This window comes from Bos javanicus, chromosome 4 (assembly GCF_032452875.1).
Source record: "Bos javanicus breed banteng chromosome 4, ARS-OSU_banteng_1.0, whole genome shotgun sequence".
NCBI classification, from domain to species: Eukaryota; Metazoa; Chordata; class Mammalia; order Artiodactyla; family Bovidae; genus Bos; species Bos javanicus.
The window spans coordinates 71,491,646-71,517,861 of NC_083871.1; the positions used below are offsets into that span (position 1 = coordinate 71,491,646).

At 41.6% G+C, this 26,216-nt stretch overlaps 1 protein-coding gene across 3 annotated transcripts in view; it reads left to right on the forward strand.

The window, feature by feature from the left end:
* Window positions 1–367: 367 nt before the first annotated feature.
* Window positions 368–26,216, forward strand: part of OSBPL3 (oxysterol binding protein like 3) — a 199,532-nt gene continuing 173,683 nt past the window's right edge. For all 3 annotated transcript variants that reach the window (XM_061414324.1, XM_061414326.1, XM_061414325.1), the window contains exon 1: window positions 368–679. The gene's annotated coding sequence lies outside the window, so the exon portion shown is untranslated. The remainder of the gene's footprint in view (window positions 680–26,216) is intronic.

Consider the following 26,216-nt stretch of genomic DNA (forward strand, 5'->3'; position numbering starts at 1 on the left):
CCGTCTCGGGCCCGGAAACGCTGGGCCAGAACATCTGAGTGCTTAAACACTCCACGAACATCTGAGTGCTTAAACGGCGCTCACAGAGCGCCCTGGGCCGCCGGGAACCACTTTTCTCTTCCAGAGGCAGCTCCCACTTCGCTTTCTCCTTCGCACCTGTCTGGAACCGGGTTCCCAACTCCCTTGACTGCGTCATGGAATCGGTGCTCCTTCCAGGTGCACCGCCCCGCCTCTTTACCGTAGGCTACTCCTGATTGCTGGGAGTGTGGGTCACTCTGCCGTCTCTCCCGCCCTCCCCGCGTGGCCCCGCCCCAGGACCGGCGTAGCTCCTCCTCCTCGCTCCCGCGCCTCCCTCCCCTCTTGCTAATTGCCTGGCTGCGCGCGCGAAGTTCTGGGCAAAGTACTGGGAACTGGCTGAGCGTTCGCTGTACGCTGGAGCCGGGCGGAACGAGGCGAGCTGGGAGCCAGGAGGCCAGTGCGCAGCGCGGGCTCTGACCCCAGCGGCCGTCGGCGAGTAGCCATCCCCGCCGCTTTCTGCTGCAGCCGGGGCGGAAACTATCAGCTGTGCGTTGGCTGGAGGACCGAAGAAGCCAGGTTTGCCTCCTTTCGCGTCTGCTGACAAACCCCGGAGCCCGGCACCGGGGAAACTAGGCGGCGTCCCCGGCGGCTGAGCGCGCAGGTAAGCACTAGGATGCCAACCAGAATAGTGCTGGGGTGCGGTGGGGACCTGGGCGATGGCGCTGAGATTTGGGGGGGACGCAGCCAGTCTCAGCGAGAATCTGGAGACTGCCTCCTGTCTCCCGAGGAAGAACTGTTAGTGGGGCAGCCCCGAGTCGCCCTCGTGCCTGCATCCCGGGAGTTAGGGGGCCGGGTGCTGCCCACACTGGAGTGCTGTTCTTAGAGGCACAGTTTGGTTGGGGTTGACGGCGACAAGGCGCCTAGCTTGGGTCGGGGCGCCGGGGGGCTGTCCTGGGCAGCCGGGAGACGCGGCGCCGGGGCGGGAGGCACAGGAAACCAGTTTAATTGGGCCGAGTGCGAGGCTAGCCGCACCACATCCGCGGGCTGGGGCGCGCCGGGGGGATACGGGAGACGCAGGTCTTGTAGGCTCCGGGCTCGCCCGCCTCCCTGCGCGGGTCTTGCTCCGCTTCCCGGCACCGTGGCCGGGGACCGAGGGTCCTTGTCCCTTCGGGCTTCCTGAGAAGCGTTTGCAGCTTCTGGAGTCCCTAATGGGCATTGTCGTAGATCGTCCAGCTACTTCTTAAGCCGGCGCGCGCCGCCCTCTTTCGGTAATGCAATTTGTACTTTATTTCCTCCGTCTCACAAACTACCAGTCTTCTCCTTAGTCAGGACTCTGAGTTGAGGGAGCTGTGAAGTTGTCACTTTAGATGTGCCTGAGGGTTACGCTGAGGTGCATCTGAACCCCCGCCACCACCCTCCACCCTACCGCCACACCCGTCCTGACCCATAGAGTTTGAGTACTGGGATGAAGGCATTTAGAAATATTTTAAGCTGCCGCTGCTAAAGAGATCTATCCACAGATAAAGGTGTAGGTCTAACTTCTGATCATCCATACTGTACTCCCAAGCATCATACAAGGTGAAGTCCCCGTTCTGGCCCAAGGAGACAAACTAGGTAGGCCTGGGCTAAAATGCACCCAAGTGAAATGACCATGGCCTCCATCAACATGTGGGCACACCACCCTTTTTGGTATCCTCATAGCACTCATCTCTCTCTGAAATTCTCTCCTTAGACTGTTTACTGTTTCCCCCACTCTAGAATGTCCATCACCCCAATCCCAATGTCAGCAACAATGCCTGACACACAGTAGGTACAAAATAAATATTTATGGAATGAATGATGAAAACTTCTCTGTAAAAGAGGAATGGTGATCTCATACTGGTTTTGATTTTCATGTTTATCTTTTGGTTTTTCTGTTGGGAAATTGAACAAATACCAGTAACTACTATTAATCCAGCACCTACTGAGAGCTGGAAATGTACTAGGAACTTTGTATAGATCACCTCATTAAACATTGCTGTTGTTTAGTTGCCAAGTCATGTCTGTCTCTTTTGCGACCCTATGGACTGCAGCCCACCAGGCTTCTCTGTCCATGGGACTTTCCAGGCAAGAATACTGGAGTGGGTTACCATTTCCTTCTCCAGAGGATCTTTCCAATTCAAGGATCAAACCTGCCTCTCCTGCATTGGCAGGCAGATTCTTTACCGCTGATCCACCAGAGAAGCTCTGTTAAACATTACAATAGCCTTAGTAGCTCGGTATTTCTAACCCAATGGGAAACTGAGGCTCCAGCAGGTTAACCAATTTTTCAAGATTATCCTGGCAGAACTAGAATTCCAGCTCATCTTCTCTATTATGCTGTATTGCTTCCAAGAAACTGAAATGTAATTTCCACCATTATTGCCAATAGGCATTTAACTTTATTTATAACAAAAACTATTGCTTGGCGAAAAGGAGATTTATTGCATTATCATTACTGAGAGTTAGTTTCGGTAACAGCTAATAGTTATGCTGTAAGTCCAGGATGCCATAGGCTGTTATTTAATCTTCACCATCTTGATGGCAGTGCTGTGAGGTTATCTCCATTTTACAGATGAAGAAACTGCAGCCTAGATTCGGGAACCTGCCCAGGGTCAATAGAAGATTCCTGAGCTGGATTTTTACTAATAGTCTTTCTGACTGTAAATCTTTAGCTTCTTCCACTATACTGAAATGTCTCCTGCACCCACTATTTAATTAGATGTTGACTCATTATGATAGAGTTCAGCGATGCAACATATTCAAACCACCTGAGGCTGAGCTGTAAACTTTCCACTGTCAACAACAAGTGTCTAGTTGTACTGTTTTCCGAATTGTTGAGATTCTTACTGCCATTGATTTTTGTGGTTGAATTTATGGGCCTGGTAGATAGATGGGGCATTTTCATGTAGGAGGAGAGGAAATTCTCCTTTCATCTAGATTTAAGTTTGCTGCTGCTGCTGCTGCTAAGTCGCTTCAGTCGTGTCCGACTCTGTGCGACCCCATAGATGGCAGCCTACCAGGCTCCTCCGTCCCTGGGATTCTCCAGGCAAGAATGCTGGATTGGGTTGCCATTGCCTTCTCCAATGCATGAAAGTGAAAAGTGAAAGTGAAGTTGCTCAGTCGTATCTGACTCTTCGAGACCCCATGGACTGCAGCCTAGGCTCCTCCGTCCATGGGAGTTTCCAGGCAAGAGTACTGGAGTGGCGTGCCATTGCCTTCTCCGAGATTTAAGTTTACTTTCACCTAAATCTGAAGAGAAATCTGATGGGTTTTACCCACTGTAGTAAGTGAACTCTGAACACAGTAATGGTTTCTGCCTCTTAAGGAAAGTACTGGAAGACCAGCTAGAACCTCTCTTGCCATGTGTAGAATGGAGAGTTGAAACCACTACTAGTTCCAGAAACTTCTGCAGCAAGCTTTTAGCAAAATAACTATATTTTGACTCTTTGTTCTCTTGTAAAACTGAGGGCAAGGTGAAGTTAGCTAAGTATGTCATCGTTACCACCTGAAGGGCTAATGGCAAAATGGAGCATGGGGCAGAATTAGAGGTCCCTTTTTTCCTTCTGTTTTATTCCAGTTTTAGGGGTAGTATAATGCTTTTCCTTTCCTGAAGACCTGGATAATCTGTGGTCTTATTTATACTGTGTGTCTCGGCAGGACTGTATTTTCTTAATTGTTAATTCCATTTCAAGGATGCTCCAGGGAGGGCTGGAGAATCCTTCAACCCAGAATGCCCACAGAAATGATAAGGCCTGCGGGACACTGAGGATCATGGAGGCTGTCAAGTTGAAGGAGCCTTCAGAATTGACAGTTTCACTTCCCTGGTGGCTCAGATGGTAAAGCATCTGCCTACAATGCTGGAGACCCAGGTTTGATCCCTGGGTCCGGAAGATCTCCTGGAGAAGGAAATGGCAACCCACTCCAGTATTCTTGCCTGGAAAATCACATGGACAGAAGAGCCTCTTAGGCTGCAATCGACTGAGTGACTTCACTTTATGGTTCACTGTAAATTCCTTTCTTGTCTACATTTTATTCATCAGCTTTGAGCCTCCTTCTCTGGAAACATCTTTCTTGACTTCCCAATCAATACTGTTTAGACCATGTTTATGTTCATCTCACCCTAGTTCGTGTCTCTCCTTCCTTTTGTCTTTCACCTCCATCCCTTCCTGTTGCCCCTGTACCATCTTAGCTCAGGTTGTTAGGGACTTTGCTGCTGCTGCTGCTGCCGCTAAGTCACTTCAGTCGTGTCCGACTCTGTGCGACCCCATAGACGGAAGCCCACCAGGCTCCCCCATCCCTGGGATTCTCCAGCCAAGAACAATGGAGGGGGTTGCCATTTCCTTCTCCAGTGCATGAAAGGGAAAAGTGAAAGTGAAGTTGCTCAGTTGAGTCCGACTCTTAGCGACCCCGTGGACTGCAGCCCACCAGGCTCCTCCATCCATGAGATTTTCCAGTCAAGAGTACTGGAGTGGGGTGCCATTGCCTTCTCCGAGGGACTTCTCTGCTCTGTCCTAATGTTGCTTTCAGGCAGAGTTACCACCCTCAGTTCTGCCTTGGAATCAGGTAAATTCTTTAGATTCAGTCATTACATTGCTAAAAATTATTGAGTGACTTATGTAGTTAATAATTATAACATTAATAACAGCAGTGGTAGCTGCTGATCTTTTTGTGCCAGGTATTGGCTTGAGTACTGTGCATGAGTTAAACTGATTAATCCTCAGAGCAACACCAAAGCAGGCCCTGTTGTTATACCCCCGATCTCCAAATGAGACTAGGAAAAGGTAGGTTTCCAACTACTTTACAACTAATACAAGGTGCAAGTGTATTAGTTGTGAAGTAATCCCAGGTCCTATCTCTCCCTCCATCTAAGGTAGACCCCTTAGCCTAAAGTCAGGATCCAGCAGCCTGGGCTCAGTGTCTGCCTCCAACCCTAATCCCCAGCCCTGTGTACAAGCAGCCTGAACTGTATTCAGCAACAGAGCATTTTGCTTTTGCCCTTACACTCCTGTTGCCTAGAAAGCTCTTTCATTGTCTCTCCCTGTGAAACCCCAAGTGTTTCAAGGCTTATCTCATAAACTAGTTCTGCCAGAATCATCTCTCTGAAATCAGTCTCTCACAGCATTAAAACATACACACATACACACACACACCTCTCTCTCTCTCTCTCTCTGACCCCGCCCCGCCCCCCCCCCCATTCCTTCTTTTCCTGTTCCTCACATCTCTAAGCCTGATATCTTATCCAAAGGAGGTGTGCAATTGAAAAGAAAAGATTGTATTTGGTTATATTATGTAGATCAGATGGTAGAGAATCTGCCTGCAATGCAGGAGACCTGGGTTTGATCCTTGGGTCAGGAAGAGCCCCTGGAGAAAGGAATGGCTACCCACTTCAGTGGGCTTCCCTTGTGGCTCAGCTAGTAAAGACTTGCCAGCAATGCGGGAGACCTGGGTTCGATCCCTCAGTTAGGAAGATCCCCTAGAGAAGGGAAAGGCTACCCACTCCAGTATTCTGGCCTGGAGAATTCCATGGAATGTATAGTCCATGGGGTCACAAAGAGTGGGACACAACTGAGAGACTTTCACTTTTCACCCACTCCAGTATTTTTGCCTGGAGAATTCCATGGGCATAGGAGCCTGGTAGGCTACAGTTCATGGAGTCACAAAGAGGTGGACAGGACTGAGCAACTAATACTTTCACATATTCTGTGAAAAAAGTCATTGGAATGTGGCATTTTGTTTCCTACTTTTTGATCCACGATACTATAATATTTCATCAATTTATGATGAAGCAATGGAAATCCTAATTATTGAAATCTATGATAAGCACCTATTCTGGTTTTCCCTTGCAGATATTACAAGGAAATCTCAAACCCGTAAACAAAACATTGTCTGTAGGATAAATATGCACTAAATATGCACTTGCATCTTATATGTACCATCTTTTCATATATATGTAAAGTTGTATTAAAAATATATTGAAACTGTTAAAAAATTGAAACGAAATTTTTGTCAATATCATATTGATCAATGAATATTTCACACTTTTAAACCTGATTTATCAGATCTTATATGAATAACCTCCAGCTCATAGCTTGGCTCTGTGTGTTCCAGTCAAACTGAAGTAAGTTCAGCTCCCTCATGTGCTCTGGCCTCCCAGTTTCCACATAAATATCTCTCCTCATTATGATGCATTCCTCCTCACCCATGATCACCTGGCTAATTCCCACACATCCATTATATTTCAGCCTGGATGTCACTTGTAGGAAGCCTTCCTCTACTCCCTTCAGGTTGAAATTGGAAGACACACTTGGCACTGTGTGCCTGCCTGTTGATGAGGGAGCAGTTATCATACCATTTTGTAACTGTTAGTCACTTTGACTGAATCTTCTATGAAACCACTGACTCTCATTTGGCTTAAATTAGAATTACGTAGGGATCTTTTGTTGAGTATGAGGGCTACTCCATTTCTTCTAAGGGATTCTTGCCTGCAGTAGTAGATATAATGGTCATCTGAGTTAAATTTGCCCATTCAGGTCCACTTTAGTTCACTGATTCCTAAAATGTTGATGTTCACTCTTGCCATTTCCTGTTTGACCACTTCCAATTTGCCTTGATTCATGGAGCTAACATTCCAGGTTCCTTTGCATTATTGCTCTTTACAGCATCAGACTTGAGTTGCATCACCAGTCATATCCACAGCTGGGCGGTGTTTTTGCTTTGGCTTCGTCTCTTCATTCTTTCTGGAATTATTTCTCTACTCTTCTCCAGTAGCATACTGGGCACCTACTGACCTGGGGAGTTCATCTTTCAGTGTTATAACCTTTTGCTTTTCCATACTGTTCATGGGGATCTCAAGGCAGGAAGACTGAAGTGGTTTGCCATTCCCTTCTCCAGTGTAGGGATCTTAAAACATTTGTCCCTCCCTAGGCCCCACTCCCAAAGTTTCTGAATCAAATGGCTTGAGATAAGGAGGGTTGGTCACTTTTTTAAAAAAAGTTTCCTCATTCTGTGTTATAGCTGGATAGTATTCCCTTGTGTGAATATAATATACAACTTACTTGATTCAATTAAGTTTTTAAATGACAACTTTATTGAGATATAATTAGTATTTCATATAATTCATCCATTTAAAGTATACAATTCAGTGGCTTAATTTTTTTAAAAAATGTGTACTTTTTGGCTGTGCCACATGGCATGTGGGATCTTGGTTCCCTGACCAGGGATCAAACCTGCGTCCCCTGCATTGGAAGCACGAATTCTTAACCACTGGGCCACCAGGAAGATCCCCAGTGGTTTTCAGTATATTCACAGTTGTGCAACCATGACTTCATAATTCATTTTAGAACGTTTCACCATCCCCAGAAGAAACTGTACCAATTAGCAGTCTCCCCTCCTCACTTCCCAACCACGAATCTATTTGATGCCTGTATGGATTTGCCTCTTCTGGACATTCACGAAAATGGCATCATTCAACATGTGGCCTTTGGTGTCTGGCTTCTTTCACTTAGCACGTTATTGTCAAGGTTTATCCCTGTTGTAGCATGAATCACTGCTTCATTTCCTTTTATTGCCTAATAACACCCCATTGTTTGTATAGACCACACTTTATCCGTTTGCCAGTTGGAGCTGGAATTTTTTTAAATCTTCCCCAAACAAACCAAATGTGCAGGCAAGCGTTAAACCGGAAGTTCCTTTGAGTCTTGTCCATTGTTGTGTCTTGAGGCTAGAACAGCACCTGGCACAAGATAGATGTGTAATAAATCATCTGAATGAATGAAGCATTTTACTAAAAGTATAACTTCTGTTATGCTGGTGTCATGAAAAAACATTGTCATCAAAAAGAGGTCCTCATAGTTGATTATTTAGACCCTGATTTGAACAAATTCATTATTAGAAAATATTAGTTAATCAAGGAAATTTGAACATGGATGAAATGGTCCTATTTTTAGAATTTGCTTTAAAATATCTAAAGGGTGGGGAGGGAGCATAGAGGAAACAAGGCTGTTACTGAAGTGAGATGATGAGTTCTTGATGCTGTTCCCTAGATCTGCTGTCTCTGGGGCAGCCATTGTCCACATTTGGCTGTGGTGCACTTGAAATGTAGCCTTAGTGAGACGTACCATAGGTATGAAATATATGTGTTTTGAAGACTTAGTATGAAAAAAATGTAAAAGTATCTCAGTAATTTTGTACTGTTAACATGTTGAAGTGGTAATATTTTGGATATATTATGATAATATATAATTTAAACTAATTTTACCTATTTATTTTTACTCTTTAATTTGCTACTTGAATGAAAATTGCATATATGGCTCATATTACATTTTTCTCTTACAGTGTTGCTTGAAGTAAATCTAACTCCTTGCTTGAATCCCAAGGGTCAATAAAGCTGTCATTAAAAAGTAACTGAATAAAGTATATTGTATATTATATTCACACAATGGAATACTATCCAGCTATAACACAGAATGAGAAAACTTAAAAAAAAAAAGTGACCAACTCTCCTTATCTCAAGCCATTTGATTCAGAAACTTTGGGAGTGGGGCCTAGGGAGGGACAATTTTTTTAAGATCTCTAGGTGATTCTTATTTAAGTCAAATGAGAATTTGACATTTTTCATATCACATTAAATTGAGGACTCCCAAATTTTTAAAAAGTCTGGAGCAAAATATTTTTCATAAGTCTCCTCTTATGTGAAGACTGGGACTGGGAAATATCGATTTGTTCAAAGATGATTCTTTGTAGAAGGTTGTAGCAGGCAGGCTGTAGCCTTCCTGTATCATTCCTGGGTTTGCTTCCATCTATGTGAAAATCTAAAAGTTCTTTTGTAATAAATGGGATAGCAACATGAAGCCATAGAATAATTGCTCCTTTAGTTACTTGCCTGATGAATTATTTCCTTCATCTTAGAAAAATACAGAAAATAGAGTAGCAATTTCATTGTTCTTAGTCATACTGTTTATATCCTGAAATTGAATTTTCCCTGTACTTTCTTTATAATCACTCTGCCTAAATTTGTTTGTTTGGGAGCCAGAATATGATTGTTTCTAGACTTCTTAAAGCCCCTGGAAGAGTGGAAAATGATTCTTAAATAATAATAACATGTGGGTTTAAAGATGATTAAAATAAATTGCTTTCGTATAAAATTTCTTGGGATGAACCTTCTGTCGCTGTCTAGGTGTCTGTGTTTACTCGCAGAAGCATAGCTGGGGTAATAAACCCAGCTCTCTGAGTGGGTATAGGCTAGACAGATGACCCCAGAGGATATTTGTCCTCAGCTGTGATTTCTGAGATTGGGAGACAGTGGATTTGAACTGAAAAATAGCTTGAATTTAAAGCAGAACAGAATTAAATTGCAATGAACAACCCGACAAGAGATCATCAGAGGGGCCTGTGCCTGCCAATATAAAATCAGGTTTATTCTTTTGTTTATTCTCTATAGTTAAAATGTCACAGTCCATTTTCTTAGTGTTGTGTGGGTCAGACGCTTTGCAGTATAGCATTTCTCCACTTGTGTATTAAGAGATAGTACTGTGAAAGATTCCCATGCTTCTTTTCTATCTTGATATCAAATGCCATCATACAAAAGTTTTGAAGTTATACTTTGTTTTATAAAACAAAAAGACCTCATCCAATCATTTGTGGTGGGCAGTGATCTGAAATGTTTAGAAGCAAAAGCTAAATAATGCATTTTTTTAATGTGACAAACATGATTAAACTTGAAGTAAATGGCTCCCTAGAATGAAAGCATGCAGTGTGATTTTTGTCAATGAATGAGTATTTGTTGTGCACCTACTGTGTGCCAGGCACCAGGCTGGGTACCTGGCATCCAGGTACCTTCAAGGAGGTATCTCCCTTCAAGGAGATATTAAACAGTTACAGAGAATTTGTTCATTACAGTGAGGATCTTTGGCTCCAAGGGAATGAGTCTGGATTTTAATTGGGAACCTGGAGAGGGAAGTTCCATTTTTTTTGTATGTCATGACTTGGGCTGCTAATGGTCGCAGGAGGAGAAGAGGGAATCCTGCGGGGGGGATGACAGTAGTGAAGTCCTGCCTTTTTTGTCTTTCTGCCAATTGCAGAAGGCCAGGTGGAACTGAATAGGAGGAGGGGCTTAACTCCTCTGGCAAGGTTTTGAATTGCTGTCTGTGATGATACACAGAAGTGTGCTTATTTGTTATTGGGAACTGCATCCAAAGTTGAGTTTTTACCACTTTTGTAACTGAAATTGTATGAAAGCTAACAACCTGTTCTCCAGCATTACCATGGAAGTAGCTTCAAATGACTTGCTGGCTCCAGTTCAAATGTAGTTCTGCGGTCTAGCATCTGAGATGAAACGGACAAGGGGTACTTGAAGGCCTCAAAGAATGTAGGGAAGCCCCAGTTGGGTTTTTCTTATGGGTTCAGAGCTACTTCAAGCAGATTTCTTTATAGAATTAACTGAAGTGTCCTTTGGAGCTTATTGGGAGTCTTTAGGGCATGGGGAACCATCTTGACTCTGAAGGGTTGATAATTGCAAAGAACAGTAATAATAGCAATGGTAGCCAGTAGCTGTGGCATACTTACTATGTGCCAGGTTAAGTGCTGTACTTACACTACCTCATTAGATCTTATAATAATTTATGAAGGGGCTCTCAGTGTAATAGTTTACCAATAGCCAAACAGAGGCTGGGGAGTAATCATTTGCCCTTTGGTTGTCCAACATCCCTTTACCCTTTCTGATTTCCATTTGAGGACTCACTTTTTGCCTGATGGTCTAGAATGAGGGGCCCCATTCTCCTCAGCTGTGGGTAGCCCTAGGAGTCAGATGTCTCTTACCGGAATCTGGGTTCAGTGCCAAGGGTCACAGAGATTCTGCTGCCAAGGGCGTCTCCCGACCCGACCATTCTTATCTGCCTGGCTTCAGGTCCCATGAAGCTGTGCCAGTGCCTGTCCCTCCACCCCCACCCCCCTTACTTCCTGAAACTATTTTCCCAATATATTTTTTATGTGTTTGTTTCAGTTGCCAGAATAGTTTCTCTTCTACTCAAAGAACCTGTGACTGTCACAAGCTTTGAGGGGCTTAAGTCATTTACTGGGGTGTATTTGGGTCATTGACCAGAGGGCCCCTCACTGTGGTGGAGATCACAGGAGTGGGAGATGGAGAATTGGAAGATGAATCCAGTCCCGGTAGGGCCTCTGTGACCTTGGGCGGATCACTGCCTTCTGTGCGGAACTGGATGGACAAGATGGAATCTGCACCTGTCTAAAGGACACCCAGCCCCAGAGGATTTCCTCCTTCGTTAAGTTTTTGGATGTGTGACTGTGTTCACCTTTTCAAAGGCTTGCAGTTTGAGATTTGAGGTGCTGTCTTAGGCAGCGGTTTTCAAAGTGTGGTTCCACGAGTTGCCATATCAGCATCACCTGGGTACATGTTAGAAACAGAAATTCTTGGCCCCACCCTAGACCTTCTGAATCAGAAACCGAGAGGAGGGCCCAGCAATCTGCTTTTTATAAACCTTTCCGTTGATTCTGATGTTCACTAAAATTTGGGACCACTAGGCTAAGACCTTTTCATTTTATTGAAAATTACTATGTATAATAATTGATTAGCCTCAGCCCCTGCTCTCAAGGAATGTTTGTGGGGGAGAGTTATAAACATACAATGTGGAAGACAAGGAGAGGTGTAACACTCGCTGTAAACAAGATGTTGATATGTGGTATGAGCCCAGAGAGGCCATAGGAGATGCTTCTGCATGGAAGGGGGCATCTGAACCAAGCCTTGGAGGATGTGTAGGATTGAGACAAAGGAATGCTAGATGGGAAAGACACTCCAGGCAGAAAATGCAGGATGAGCCAAGGCATAGCCTTTTTTAAAAAAAAACCTCAAGTATAGTTAATTTATAGTATTATGTTAGTTTCAAGTGTACAACATGATGATCCAGTGTTTTTATAGATTATACTCCTTTTAAAATTATTACAAAATAATGGCTATAATTCCCTGTGCTGTACACTATATGCTTGTTGCTTATCTATTTTATATATAGTAGCTTGTCCCTCTTAATCCCATACCCATATCTTGCCCCTCCCTGCTTCCATCTCCCCACTAATATCCACTAGTTTGTTTTCTGTATCTGTGAGTGTTTCTGTTTTGCTATATACATTCACTTGTTAGAATTTTAAGGTGTAGCATTTTAGGGAATGATGAACCCTCCAGTTTGATCATAAGGACTGTTTTAAATGGGGAAAGTGAATGAATATGAGAATGGAGAGGTGGGTTGGGGCCCAAACGGAGTGGACGCCGAATCCTTTGGTAAGGGTTTGGACTTCATTCTGTGGACAGTGAACAAGGAGGTGATGTGGTGGGAGCTATTTTAGAGAAAAATCCTAGTGGTGATAGAGATGATCAGAGGCTGGGAGTACAAGCACGATGAGACCCAAAATAGGTTGGTCACAGTGGGAGAAGAAAGGACAGACAACACAGAAGGAAGTACTGGCAAGTTAGAATGACAGCTCCTGGAAACGGGATTAAGGACCAGGGTTGAGGGAGAAGGCAGAGATGATTCTATGTGAGATAATAAATGGTGTTGGTACAATCAGGTGAAAAATAAAGTTGGAGCCTTATATCACTCCTTCCATCAAAATAAATTCCAGGGAGATCAAAACTTTAATATTAAAACAACTAGGAAAAAAATAGAATATGATTTTAATAATGAGATAGAAAAGCTTTTCAAGATAGGACACAAAATCCAGAAGCTATAAAACAAAAGATTGATTCTCTTGACTACATGTGATTTTTGCAGAGCAATTTTTTTTAACTGTCAAAAGGCAATTAATTTGGAAAATAATTGTAATTCATGTCACAAAGGTCTAATTCCATCAATATATAAAGAATTACAATAAAAGAAAGGGCAGTTGCTCTAGAGGCAAAAAATTTGAACAAATAGTTTATAAACCTGTCTACAAATGACTCTTAAGTGTGTGAAAACGTCAACCTTACTCATAACAAGAGAAACAAGATGCCATTTTTTAACGTATCAGATTGGCAAATGTAACATATAGTGGTAACACTGTCCCCAGAGGTTTGAGGAAGCAATTATTCTTGATGGTTGGAAATGTAAATTGTTCCAAGCTCTGTGTGGAGCCCTTGGAAGTATCTTATCAAAACTGCAAACACGTGTACCCTTTAAATCAGCCATAACAGTTCTGTGAATTTAATCCTACTGATAAGTAAATGTGCACAGTGATATACATGCAAAGTTATTTATTGCAACACTGTTTGAATAAAAAGATTGCAAATAACCTAATTGTTCATTAGTAGGAACTGGTTAATGAATAATGGAGCAGTTAAAAATGAGGCAGCTCAACATCTACTGATTTGTAACGATATCAAGGGTATTAAGTTAAAAAAAAAAAAAGCTAAGTGTAGAATACATAGGTTTGTGGCTTACATATAATATATACCAAAGTATGTATGGGATAATTCCATGTGAGTAAAAATATATTCACACCTCATATATATGTTATATGTTTATATACATAAACATGTATGTATTTATGCATATGTATACATATTCATAAAGGGGGGTGGAGGAAGGGTGGGCTGAAGCCAGCTGGCACCAGCTTGTAAGAACCAATTGTGTATATCTCTCCCCAACAATGACTTTGCAGTGGTCAGTGGTCATTTGAAATTGGCCAAGGTGGGAGTATTTACAGCATGGAAGTTGGCAAAGGAACCAAATCAGGGTTTTCATTTGTTTTTGTTTTTCCAGGGAGCTGGTTGATAAACATTTACTAGTACTCCCTGTGTATCATGAATATAAAATATCTCTTGAAGGCTAAACAAGACGTGGGTAACATCAGATTCCCCAAGGAAAGGAGCTGGGAGATAAAAGGGCAGGTGTGAGATTTCAATTGTATCTTTGAAATTTTGTTCCAGGTAAAGGAGTTACTTATTCTGCAGTAAACATGTGAAGCAAGCCAAAAAGTAGAGTTTCAGGCCTATGTGACTATTATTTAAGGAACCATTGACTACTATGGAAGAACATAAATGAATCGGTCTTTTTTTGGTTTTAAACATGCTGAGGTTAAAGTCTGTGGGTGATATCAGTGATGCCCCCCAGATAACTCAGAAGAGAGGGCAAAACTGAGGATCACTCCTGGGAGTCAGCAGTTTAGTTGAAATTAGGACAGTTGAGGAGGTTTCTAAGGGAGGCCCAACCTGTCCAATGTTTTGGGCAGGTCCCAGGAGAGGAAGGGAGATGGATGTGGTACCTTGAGGAATGTCAAACAAGAGGTAGGTAGTCACAAAGGTCAGAGGACCTTATAATGATATTCATAGCAGATTTCTTTAATGGATTGTCTATAAAAAGTGAACCCCAATGCTCAGTCCTTTTTGAGAAAACATAACTTGATATAATTCTCCTAGCCACTCTATGGGGGTGGATATTATTTCCAAGATTGCTTGTGAATAGGAGAGAGGGATAATTCCAAAGAATAAACCAGGAGAGAGCTCCTGGGAGGGATGTTAATAGAGCATACCTTGAAGACCTTTTAATGTGGAAAGATTTTTAAGTTTGGGTGGAGGGAGCGGTGGGCAGTTGCAGACCCACCGAAAGTGTGAGCTACGAAATGTACTTCATCAGTGTGACTGGTGGTCACACACAACACCCAAATGTTGTATTCCACTGTGCGTTCAGTGGTGGGGAGGATAGGAGCCAGGAAGAATTCCCATCAAACTTTGAGACAGATCAGGGAGATGGCCTGTGAGTACAGGTTTTCAGAGTGTCGGCGCAGGAACTGTGACATCTGGTGCCACTTCACTCTCAGTTAGTTTTCTTTTTTTTTTAATATAAATTTATTTTAATTGGAGGCTAATTACTTTACAATATTGTATTGGTTTTGCCATTCATCAACATGAATCCGCCACAGGTGTACACGTGTTCCCCATCCTGAACCCCCCTCCCACCTCCCTCCCCATACCATCTCTCTGGGTCATCCCAGTGCACCAGCCCTGAGCATGCTGTATCATGCATCGAACCTGGACTGGCGATTCGTTTCACATATGATATTATACATATTTCAATGCCATTCAGTTAGTTTTCTGACTCAAGCTGCATATGCCTTTATGGTGGTGTATTGCTTATCTTTTTTTTTAATCTTTCAATAAATTATGGGATGGAGGCTATATTTTCTAGATGACTGTGACTGCGGAATAAGAAAAGTGGAGGTTAATGAAGGAATGATTATTTGTTGACGTGTATTTTGGGGTTTCCCTTGTAGCTCAGATGGTAAAGAATTTGCCTGCAATGCAGGAGACCCGTGTTCGATTCCTGGGTTGGGAAGATCCTCTGGAGAAGGGAATGGCAACCCACTCCAGTATTCTTTCCTGGAGAATTCTATGGACAGAGGAGTATTGCAGGTTATAGTCCATGGGGTTGCAAAGAGTCGGACACTACTGAGCGACTAACACACATATATTTTTATGTATACGATTTATTTATGATGTGCTAAGAATGAATATTCCTGTCTCACAAAACACATACAAATCCTGCCTCTGTTATTTAGAGAAAACACTGTGTTTATTTCAGCGGTTCTTTTACCCTGTACGTGTACAAATGGTATACAGTTTTCACCCTAATTCGGTTTTCAACTCAGTCTTTCTTTAGCTCAGTGTCCTGTTGTTTGTTATACGTTTGTCAGGTTAGGGACAATGCCAATAATGAGGTGTCAGATAGGAAAAGGAAAATAGTTGTGGCCTAAACACAGTTCAGAAAAAGGACTGCATGGACTTCATGGCAGCCTGCTAATGCACCATACTCCTGACTTGTAATTCCTGTTTCTCTAGGCTTTGATCTCATGGCCAACATAGCATTCCAATTTGCTTGTTACTTTCCATTCTGCATCATTTGTTCCCTGATGAAGGGCTGAGAAGCCTCTTTTGTTCTCTGGCATCAAAAGGTCTAATTTTCATGGATGTATGCAGATGGGTGTTTACATAAGATAGCTGCCTTTTTTGATGCGCCGATTGACACCTTTGTCTGACCAATGCCGGGAACCAGAGGGCAGGATGTAGGAATCTGTAAAATGTGTGGTGTGTGGTCCAGAGATGTGCCCCGATTATCCTTCATTGCTAAGAACTTCACAGATGAGTTGAGCAAAATAACCGTGTTCTTGGGTCTTGTTCTAGCTAGTTGACTCATGCTGAGGTCTAGCGTGTCATGGACTTCTCTGCATTCCTGTGGATAGTACTGTTCCCTCCCCACACCCCTGAAGGAGTTGTGTGAGAATTAGCCAAGTGTCAATAGATGTGAAGGGGGCTCTGGAGGAGATGAGAGCTACATGACTGCTAGTTGATCAGGAAGCCAGCAGGAGGGGATGCACAGTTATATGTCTATTTCTCTGGGATCTAAACTTCAGCAGCACCACAGTGACCTACAGGGCGTGTTAATTGCTGGGCCTCACTGCAGAGTTTCTGGTTTAGTGCATCTGTGGTGCAATCTGAGAGTCTGCATTTCAAACAAGTTCTTAGGTGAATCGCCAGTTCAACCCCTTTGAAAACCCAGGCGTTGGTGTAGCAGGCAGAAGACTCACTCTCAACCCACCCTGAGTCCACTCTTATTTGGGGAGGAACTGGAGAATTCTAGTTCTCATTAGCCCCATATTTTAAATCATAAGCCCCATATTTTAAATAGCATTTTCACATTTGCCAATTACTTTAATGTACTTTGCTTCTCACAATAAAACAACCCTGTGAGGGAGCAGGACAGGTATTACCTTGTTGTAAATCAGACTGAGGATATCGGGTAAGATGAGTGACTTCCCCAGAGGACAAGTGGCAGAGCCTTGCATCTCGGTTTTCTTAGCGTAGCTTTAATGTTCCTTCTGTGTTGTTAGTGAAAGCTTAGCAATCATCTGCTCTGATAGCAAAGTTTGTTCTAATCACCCCGCAACACGACAAACAGCTTTTCATTTCAGAACAATTTTATATTCACAGGAAGCTGTTCCCGTGTGTCCCACACTGGTTCCCCTGTTATTACTATGTTACATTAGTAAGGTACGTTGGCCACAATTAATGAACCAATGCTAACACATTATTATTAACTAAACTCTAAACTTTGTCCAGGTTCTCTTAGTTTTTACCTAATATCCCTCTTCTGTTCCAGGATCTCATCCAGGGTTCCACGTTGTGTTTTGTCTCATGTCTCCTTCAGCTCCTCATGGCTGTCACCGTTTCTTAGACTTTCCTTGTTTTTGATGACCTTGACAGTTTCAAGGCATACCCGTCAAGTATTTTGTAGAACGTCCCTCGATTGGGATTTGTCTAATGTTTTTCTCATGATTGCTTGTTGTTGTTCAGTTACTAAGTTGTGTCCAGCTTTTTGTGGCCCCCTTGGATTGCGGCACACCAGGCTTCCCTGTCCTTCACTATCCCAGAGTTTGCTCAAATTCACGTCCATTGAGTCAGTGATGCTGTCTAACCATCTCATCCTCTGTCACCCGCTTCTCCTCCTGCCTTCAATCTTTCCCAGCATCAGGGTCTTTGCTGATGAGTTGGCTCTTCACATAAGGTGACCGAACTATAGGAGCTTCAGCTTCAGTCTTTCCAATGATTATACAAGGTTGATTTCCTTTAAGATTGACTGATTTGCTCTCCTTGTAGTCCAAAGGACTCTCAAGACTCTTCTCCAGCACCACAATTCAAAAGCATCAATTCTTCAGAGCTTAGCCTTCTTTATGGTCCAACTCTCATATCTGTACATGACTACTGGAAAAACCATAGCTTTGACTATATGGACTTTGTCGGCAAAGTTATGTCTCTGCTTTTTAATATACTGTCTAGCTTGGTCATAGTTTTCCTTCCAAGGAGGAAGCATCTTTTAATTTCAGGGCTGTGGTCACTGTCCACTGTGATTTTGGAACCCAAGAAAATAAAACCTGCCACTATTTCCACTTTTACCCCAACTATTTGCCATGAAGTGATGGGGCCAGATGCCATGATCTTCATTTTTTGAATATTGAGTTTTAAGCCACCTTTTTTATTCTCTTCTTTCACCCTCATCAAGAGGCTTTTTAGTTCGTCTTCACTTTACTCCATTAGAATGGTATCATCTGCATATCTGAGGTTGCCAGTATTTCTCCTAGCAGTCTTGATTCCAGCTTGTGCTTCATCCAACCCAGCGTTTCACACGATGTACTCTGCATATAAGTTAAATAAGCAGGGTGAAAATATACAGCCTTGTCATAGTCCTTTCCCAGTCCATTGAACCAGTCCATTGTTCCATGTCCAGTTCTGACTGTTGCTTCTTGACCTGCATACAGGTTTCTCAGGAAATAGGTCAGGTGGTCTGATATTTCCATCTCTTTAAGAATTTCCACAGTTTATTGTGATCCACACAGTCAAGGCTTTAGCATAGTCCATGAAGCAAAGTTGATATTTCTCTGTAACTCCTTTGCTTTCTCCATGATCCAACGAATGTTGGCAATTTGATCTCTGGTTCCTCTGCCTCTTTGTTTAGACTAGGGTTCTCATGATTAGACTAGGGTTATGGGTTTTTGGGGAGAAAGACAGAGGTATGCCGTTCATAACATCATGTTGAGGGTACATACTATTAATGTTTTTATCACTTTTCCTATTGACCTTGACACCTTGGCTAAGGTAGTATTTGTTTGGTTTCTCCCCTGCAAAGTTACTCTTTCCACAGCCCACACTGTTCAGCCCACACCTAAGGAGTGGGGAGGGATGTGCTACTTTCCACATAAATTATTTGGCACTCTTATGTATGGCAGGTTTGTCTATCCGCCCCCATTTACTGATGTGGTCAGTTAATCAGTATTTGTATCAGTATGAATTCATGGATACTTACAGTACTTTATTTTAGTGCTCACATTGTTCAGACTTTGACCAGTAGGAGCCCTTTAGGTTGGCTTCCATGGCCCTTTGTCAAGCCCATCGTTGTTGGGTTTTTTGAGTGTGTTCTTTCTGGGACTGTAGGATGCCCTCAATTCATCTTGTGTAATTCCTGTCAGCTCTAGAATCAGCTCTAGAATCCACTAAATTGCCTTTACTATCCACCCTAGACACCACCCACAGTGAAAGAACACAGATCTATTTCCACCCGTCAGTTTCAAAACAAGGCAACCAGCACCTTGAAAGGTGAAATGGCTATTTGGAGTCACATATAGTTGGTGGCAGGACCAGGACTAGGACCAGATCTGAGCCCTCTGAACTTCTAGTTTTGGGCCTTTTTTATCATTCTCTGCTGGCACAGTCTGTATTCAGAACCTGAGTCAGCATACTTCCCCCTACTCCGCCCCGACCCCTGCATCCCTGGGTGTAGGCAATCTGATTGAACCCACCTGAATGTGCTACTGTCTACTCAGGACAAAGATCAGCAAAGAGGGGCAAAGGGTACTGGCCAGATTCCTTGTGGAGAGGGCCTCAGCCAGTCTGTTTTCCCATCAGAATGGGTTTTGTCATGGTGAACAAGTAACAGACCCACAGAATGTGTCTGCTACCATCAGCAGTTTGCACCTAAGCTCTGTCCATGACTGGCCTCTGTTTTGTGGGGAAGTGGGGGCAAAGGGAGGGGTGTCAAGTCCACACTCTTCCTTTGGATTCTCCTTCTTTCCCTGGTGGAGTCAGAAAGAAGTGAATTCAAGCAGCAAAACCATCAAATTTCACTTCATTCTGTGAGCTCCTTGCATCCACAAAGATGGAACTGAACAGACAGGTTTTTGGTGTTCTAAAGGCTCAGACAACCTGATATTAGAATCTAGCTTTGAATAATCAGTTACATCAAAAAGCTTATTTTTCATTGTGGGAGGAAATAGTTCTGTCATCAAAAGTTTGCAAAGATGCAGGGCGTAATGTTGACAGACTTATTTCATATTAATTTCTCAGAATGTTCCTCTTCAAAAAAGATATTTTTAATTTTTAAAAATCATTCACAGTAGGTGATCTGGCTGAAGAATTATTCCTGTAAAGGGATTTAAAGGAATAAGTCAGTAATGATGTACTAGGACATTTTGTTTTCAAGCAACAGAAATCTATCCAATTTAAGAACAATTTAAGAGAAAATTTATTAGCTTATGTTGCTAAAAAGTCCAAGAGTAATGCTAACTTCAGGCATGGCTGCATCTAGGGCTTCAAATCATGTCATCAGGGCCTTATTTGTTACCATTTCCTAGACTGTTTTCATCTGGCTTCATTCAAGAGCTGAGGGCTTATTTCCTACGTGGTAAACAGCTCTATTCTGCAGATAGAGTTGCCCCTAACCTGAATTGGTTACTGGGACTAGAGTTAGCAGGACTGTCATGGCCAGCTGTGGGTCAGGTATTCCCTGTGGAATCAGGGGAAGGGATGTTTCCTCTTCCTCATTGAAGAATGAGGTGTTGGTATCAGAAGTATCAGTTGGATGGACAAACAAAAATAATGGATGTCTGTCTTTTGCAGTGTTATGAACACTCAAGGTGATGAATAAATAAATAAATGCTCAGCTCTGATGCTATCCACAGGTGTGTTTACTTAGCCCCTTCCCAAGCTACTTGTTTATTTCTTGGATTGTGAATTCCTTCTAGAGAGACCTTCTGGTCCTTCCTAGTCACCTGAATTGCCAGTTAAGCCCTCAGCAAATGCTCTTCTTGCTGTTCCTATTGCTAATTTCAAGTCTAATTCAGGGGATGGCTAGCTGATGGTGATTCTCTCTTTGAATCTATTTAACCAGGTCAGTGTTAAGTTTGGTTCTGGATGAATGATCAGCATAGATATCTTTAATAAATCTGCCTTGCAATACTAAGGAAAAGGAAGTAACTTCTAATCTTCTCTTTTTCCCTTGATGTCATTGCTAACTCAGATCAGTGTGTAGTGTTAGTCGCTCAGTTGTGTCCGACTCATTGTGACCCCATGAACTGTAGCCAGTGAGGCTCCTCCATCCATGGGGTTCTCCAAGCAAGAATACTGGAGTGGATTGCCATTCCCTTCTCCAGAGGATCTTCCAACTTCTAATCTTCTTTTTTTCCCTTGATGTCACTGCTAACTCAGATCATTAGTGGTTAATTCTAGTCCTACCCTCTATAAGGGGAGAGATTTTTTTTTAATCATTGCATGAACCAATAATTATTAGTTCCAGATTTAAACAAACTTACTTGAAAGTTTGATTATTCAAATCTCTTGCTTGTTTTTCTTCTTGCTACTTGCCTTTTGCAAATTTCACTATTAGCACCTTTACCTGAAGGTGGACAAGATAAAATCAAGAGCTGTATTTAAAACCTTGACAGCATCCCACCTTCTTTTCTTATTTCTTTTCAGAGGGGCTGCCTAGTTGGCAATGTTTTTGTGCAAAACCAGTTTTTACCTTGACTAACATGAACTGTGATGAGTTATCATTGAATTTCAGTTAATTGCCTTTTAGATACATCCTTTAACAGCAAGTTGAAAGTTGGCTGCAAAGTCATCTCTTTCTCTGGTGTTTGCCTTGACTTCTGATCTTTTCCCTTTGCCTTCTTCTTGAGTCCAATCAAGATCAAGTTAAAAATGAATTAATGCCAGGTTCAGAAAAGAGTAAGTGTTCAGGTCCGCTCATCAGCCCTGGAGTGTCAGCTCTTTCTATATTGCACAGTCAAATGGAAAATCTTTTAAAAAATCTGTCTCCGTTGACACTGATAATTGAATTTACTATACATTGATTTTATTTTGTCCATGTCTGTATTTATTTGAATTACTGCTCGACTAGGTCAGTGCCATCAATTTTTCTTTTCCTTTTTTAAATCTTCAAAGTATTTGTATTCAGGCCATGGTCAAGACTCACAGAAACCATTTTGACTAGGTTTCTCATTCATTTATATACTACAAAAGCAGGGCATGCCTTTGTGTTATGGGAGTATTTTTAGAAGACTAATGAGGTGGAAGGATTTGTGTTTCATTTCCCTTGGTTTCCCTCTATTCAGACACCTGCATTTGCCATTAATTACTACTCCCATGGTGCTCTCTTTTGTCTCTTGTGCAGCGTTTTAAAATAATATTGGGAGGGAAGCTGGGTGCTGAGACACATATCTGAGTTGAATAATTAGTTGGTTTTTTTCCCCCTAAGTCGCTCAACAGAAGGCTTATTTAAGAGTAATTGTTATTTTGGTACCATTTAAGGAGGTTTTGTTTCTTTTCATCTTTTTCTGTAATCATTGCTTATTCCCAATCGCTGATCTCAGGTCACCTCATTTTTCCCCCTTAATCAAACCATTCTGAATACCATTTGTAGCTCCTGCAATGTTTTAGAAATAGAAAACTCCTTTCTCTGGATCTCTTTGATAGTAGGCTCTGGGGTCAAACCAGTGCAAGTCGGTTGGGTTTGCAGAAATGGCTAACAGTTACCATGACATTTAAAAAAAACATTTATTCATGAACGGTACTTTGAAAGGAATATATCCCGTTTTGGAAGTTTAGCCTGTTGCTTTTATTTTAGGTAAACTTTTTATTGAAATGTTACATCCGTGCAGAAAAGTATACAAAGTACAACTGTATCATTTAATGAGTTTTCATAAAATGAACACATCTGTGTAATCAAACTGAGATTATTATTGTCTCCTTTGAAGCCTCCTCATGTGGTCCCCAGTCCCCATTCCTACTTCACAAGGGTCTCCTGATTTTTAACACCATCCGATTACCTTTGCTGCTTTTTATGTTTATGTAGACCCTTTGGGTCTGTAAGATGAAGTTGTATAGTTTGTTCATTCCCATTTCTGTTAGAATTCCATTGTATGAATACCATAATTTATTTATTCAGCTATTGATAAATATTTAGGTTTTTCTCATTTTATGCTGTTATAATTAATGCCACTGCCAACATTTTTGTACACAGCTTTTTGTGAACAATGTATATTAATACATTATACGTTGTGAATAATGTATGTTAATAGAACATATATTGAGGAGCAGAATTTCTGGGTCACAGGGTTGACATATGTGTGGCTTTAGTTGTCCCCCCACCCCCCCCAGTTTTCCAAAATGGTTATACCATTTTCCTCCAGTGGGTTATGATTTCTTGCTGATCTCCAGCCACATCTGATATTTTCTGTCTTTTTCACTTTAGTCATTCTGGTGGATGTTTAATGGTGTCTTGTATTTTTTAAATTGCGTTTCCTTGATTAGTAAAAAGTCAACCACCTTTTCATGGGTTTACTGGATATTAGTACATTGCTTTAAAAAATATTTTGATCTTAGTTATAGGCTTTAGTCATGTAAGTCACAACCACGATTTCAGTGTTAAAGCAAAGCAAACAACATTGAATGAAAAATGTGAAGGAGGGAAATTTATCAGCATTAAGTTGTAATATGAACTTCTGGGTCAAAGAACAAATGTCCAGGGCTTCACTGTATTTTATTATCCCTATTGCTAGATTTACAGAATTTTGAAACTTTAAGAACACATATGCATTTAGAAGGTCATGGTTGTTTTATTTATAATTCAGGCTTTCATTTCACATTAACTGAGTGAATGTGTTGGACATCATGGGGGATGCTAAGATGGAGAACTTGGTCTCATACTTTAAGAGGCTCACATATGTACATGGCAGAGTGAAATGATGCTATTCTGAAGCTCTAACAGTGTGCCCTGAGGAAGGAGGGATTAACCTCTATGAGGGAAATAGGAACATTTCATAAATTTTGAAGTGCCTTTGAACTTGGCTGTCAGAAATTTTTGTGACTAGAGGTGGAAGGAATAGGCATTTTCCAAAATGTGGTCCAACTGGAGAATAGCAGATATTTCAAGGTGATTGGATCATAGGATGTACAGGGGGATATAGAGGAAGAAAGTAAAAGGCAGTGAAATAAATTTGGTCAATCAAAAAAAGGACCAAGAAGCTCACCAGGAAAAGCAAATTAAAACACATAGTTATGTCACTTTTTTGTTATCCTTTTGGTTGAGGTTTAATGTTTGACAAGATTATGTCGACAGTTGTGTGGAGAAATAGTTTCCATTTATGGCTGGAAGGAGAATAAATTGCTATAAACTTCTGTTAAGGACAACATGGCAATCTTTTTCAGAATTGAAAATGTGCATACTTTTTGACCCAGCAATTCTCTTTTAGAAATGTAACTTACAAGTATGCCTATACATGAGCAAAGACTGTAGCAGTAAGATATTGGAAATAATCTAAATGTAGTACAGTTAAATATATCATGGTCACTCCACTCAATGGCTTTTCATGCAACCAATGAAAAGAATGGAGGCGCTCCCTCTTTGTTGTTATATGGGTATGAAACAATCTCCAAGATACATTGTTAAACCAGAAAAAAGATGTAAAACAGTGAATAATGATAGCCACTTGTATAAAAATTGGGGGAAAATCTACATGCATCTGAAGAGTAAATAATGATGTTGATTACATTCCTGAGAAGAGAGTCAGGTGGTCTGTGGAAAGGAATGCAAGCCTTTTAACTGTATACACCCTTTTGCAACTTGGGAGTTTTGAACCATGTGAATGTATTACCTAATCAAAGTACATAAAATTACTCCCCTCCAAAAAAACAAAAAACAAAAAACTAGGAAATGAGCTCATAGAGGACTTCAAATTGCAGTCTAACAGTTGTATTTTTGCATAGTCTGTTAGGGTTTATAAATTCTTTCAAGTGCATTTCCTCATTTAACCTTCATGATAAACAACTGAGAAAACAGTTTTTATTTCACACAAATGAGACAGCTGAGATTCAGGTATTTAAGCAATCTGCACAAAGTCCTTCAGTGGCTAATGTTAGATTTGAGAATATCAAGTGGATTGTTTAAGAAGTAGTATCATTTACTACAATTTTATTAGAAGGACAAAAGGCAAAATATAGAGTATTTTTTAGGCTGAATGAATATGCACTGATTAAAAGTAGCTGAAGACTGGTGATTTGGGAAGTGTTTATTATTAGCAGTTTTTACCTAGATGTCTTTACCTGCGTACTGTATTAGCACTATGGTGGAGTCTCATCTGTTCGATCTAGATTAGAGCTCATTTTCAAACTCTGTCACTGAGTGAAAAAGGTGAAATTCAGTAAGGAAGAGAAGGTTGAAGGATGAAAGGTTTTTGCATGATGCAGCCCATGGATTTGTTTTGAAACTGTAGAAATGTAATCTTTTTTGATGGGAAGGCTTTGTGTCTCATAATCCTTAGTGGAGGGTGAATTTTTTTTGTGTCTATTCTGCCGGGATCTCAAAGACCGCATGAGTGTGTTAAGTTGCTTCAATAGCCTTTCCTTTCAGAGTATTAAATTCCTCTTTTATCAGAAGCAAAGGGCCTATTCAAGTATACAGACTGGAATTTTCTAGAAGGTTTGATTAGCACTTGATCTTATTTTATCTTCACAGCACCCGGCAAGGCAGGTAGGATATGGCAGTTATAGTGATGAGCAGTTAGAACAGTCTGCTGCTACTGCTGCTAAGTCGCTTCAGTCGTGTCCGACTCTGTGCGACCCCATAGACGGCAGCCCACCAGGCTCCGCCATCCCTGGGATTCTTCAGGCAAGAACACTGGAGTGGGTTGCCATTTCACTTCTCCAAAGTGAAAATGAAGTCGCTCAGAACATTCTACTGAGTATTTAATATTGGCGGAGATGGGGGGTGGGGGCAAGGCAAACCAAGGAAAGAAAAAAGTGTGGAAGGATGTAAACAGATACGCTCAAGACTTCACTGCTTCAGTTACTGGAGCTGATCATGAAGTCGGGAGCTAGAAATTCAGTAAAAATAAAGAAAGCCTAGTTTAAAAAGAAATTTCACCACACCAAAAGAGCTCCATGAGAAGAAAGTAATGGCTGAAAGGTGGAAAAGTTAACAGAAGAAAAAACAATAGAGGAATTAAAATCTTCATTGAAAACTAAAATTTGATTATTAACATAATATTACGTGAGGAGCTAAAAGACAGACTGGGAAATCACAAATGTAGAAAAAAGCCAGAATTACAAGGAAGAATGCAAAAAAAAAAATCCAACAGTTTTCATTCTAACAATGAGACCAATTTTATAAACTGAAAAACCTTCTGTGGGAAATGTATGCATTATGTGCACAAGACAGAGATAAGGGAAGATGCTCTTCTGATGGTTTAGAGAAGTGAAAATGACAGTAGATATTCTAGAGCTTTATCCGTCTGTTCTTCATAATGACAAATACATGGAATGGGCAGGTGGGAAAGCCAGAGTGGGGAAAACTGATGAAGGGTTTTTT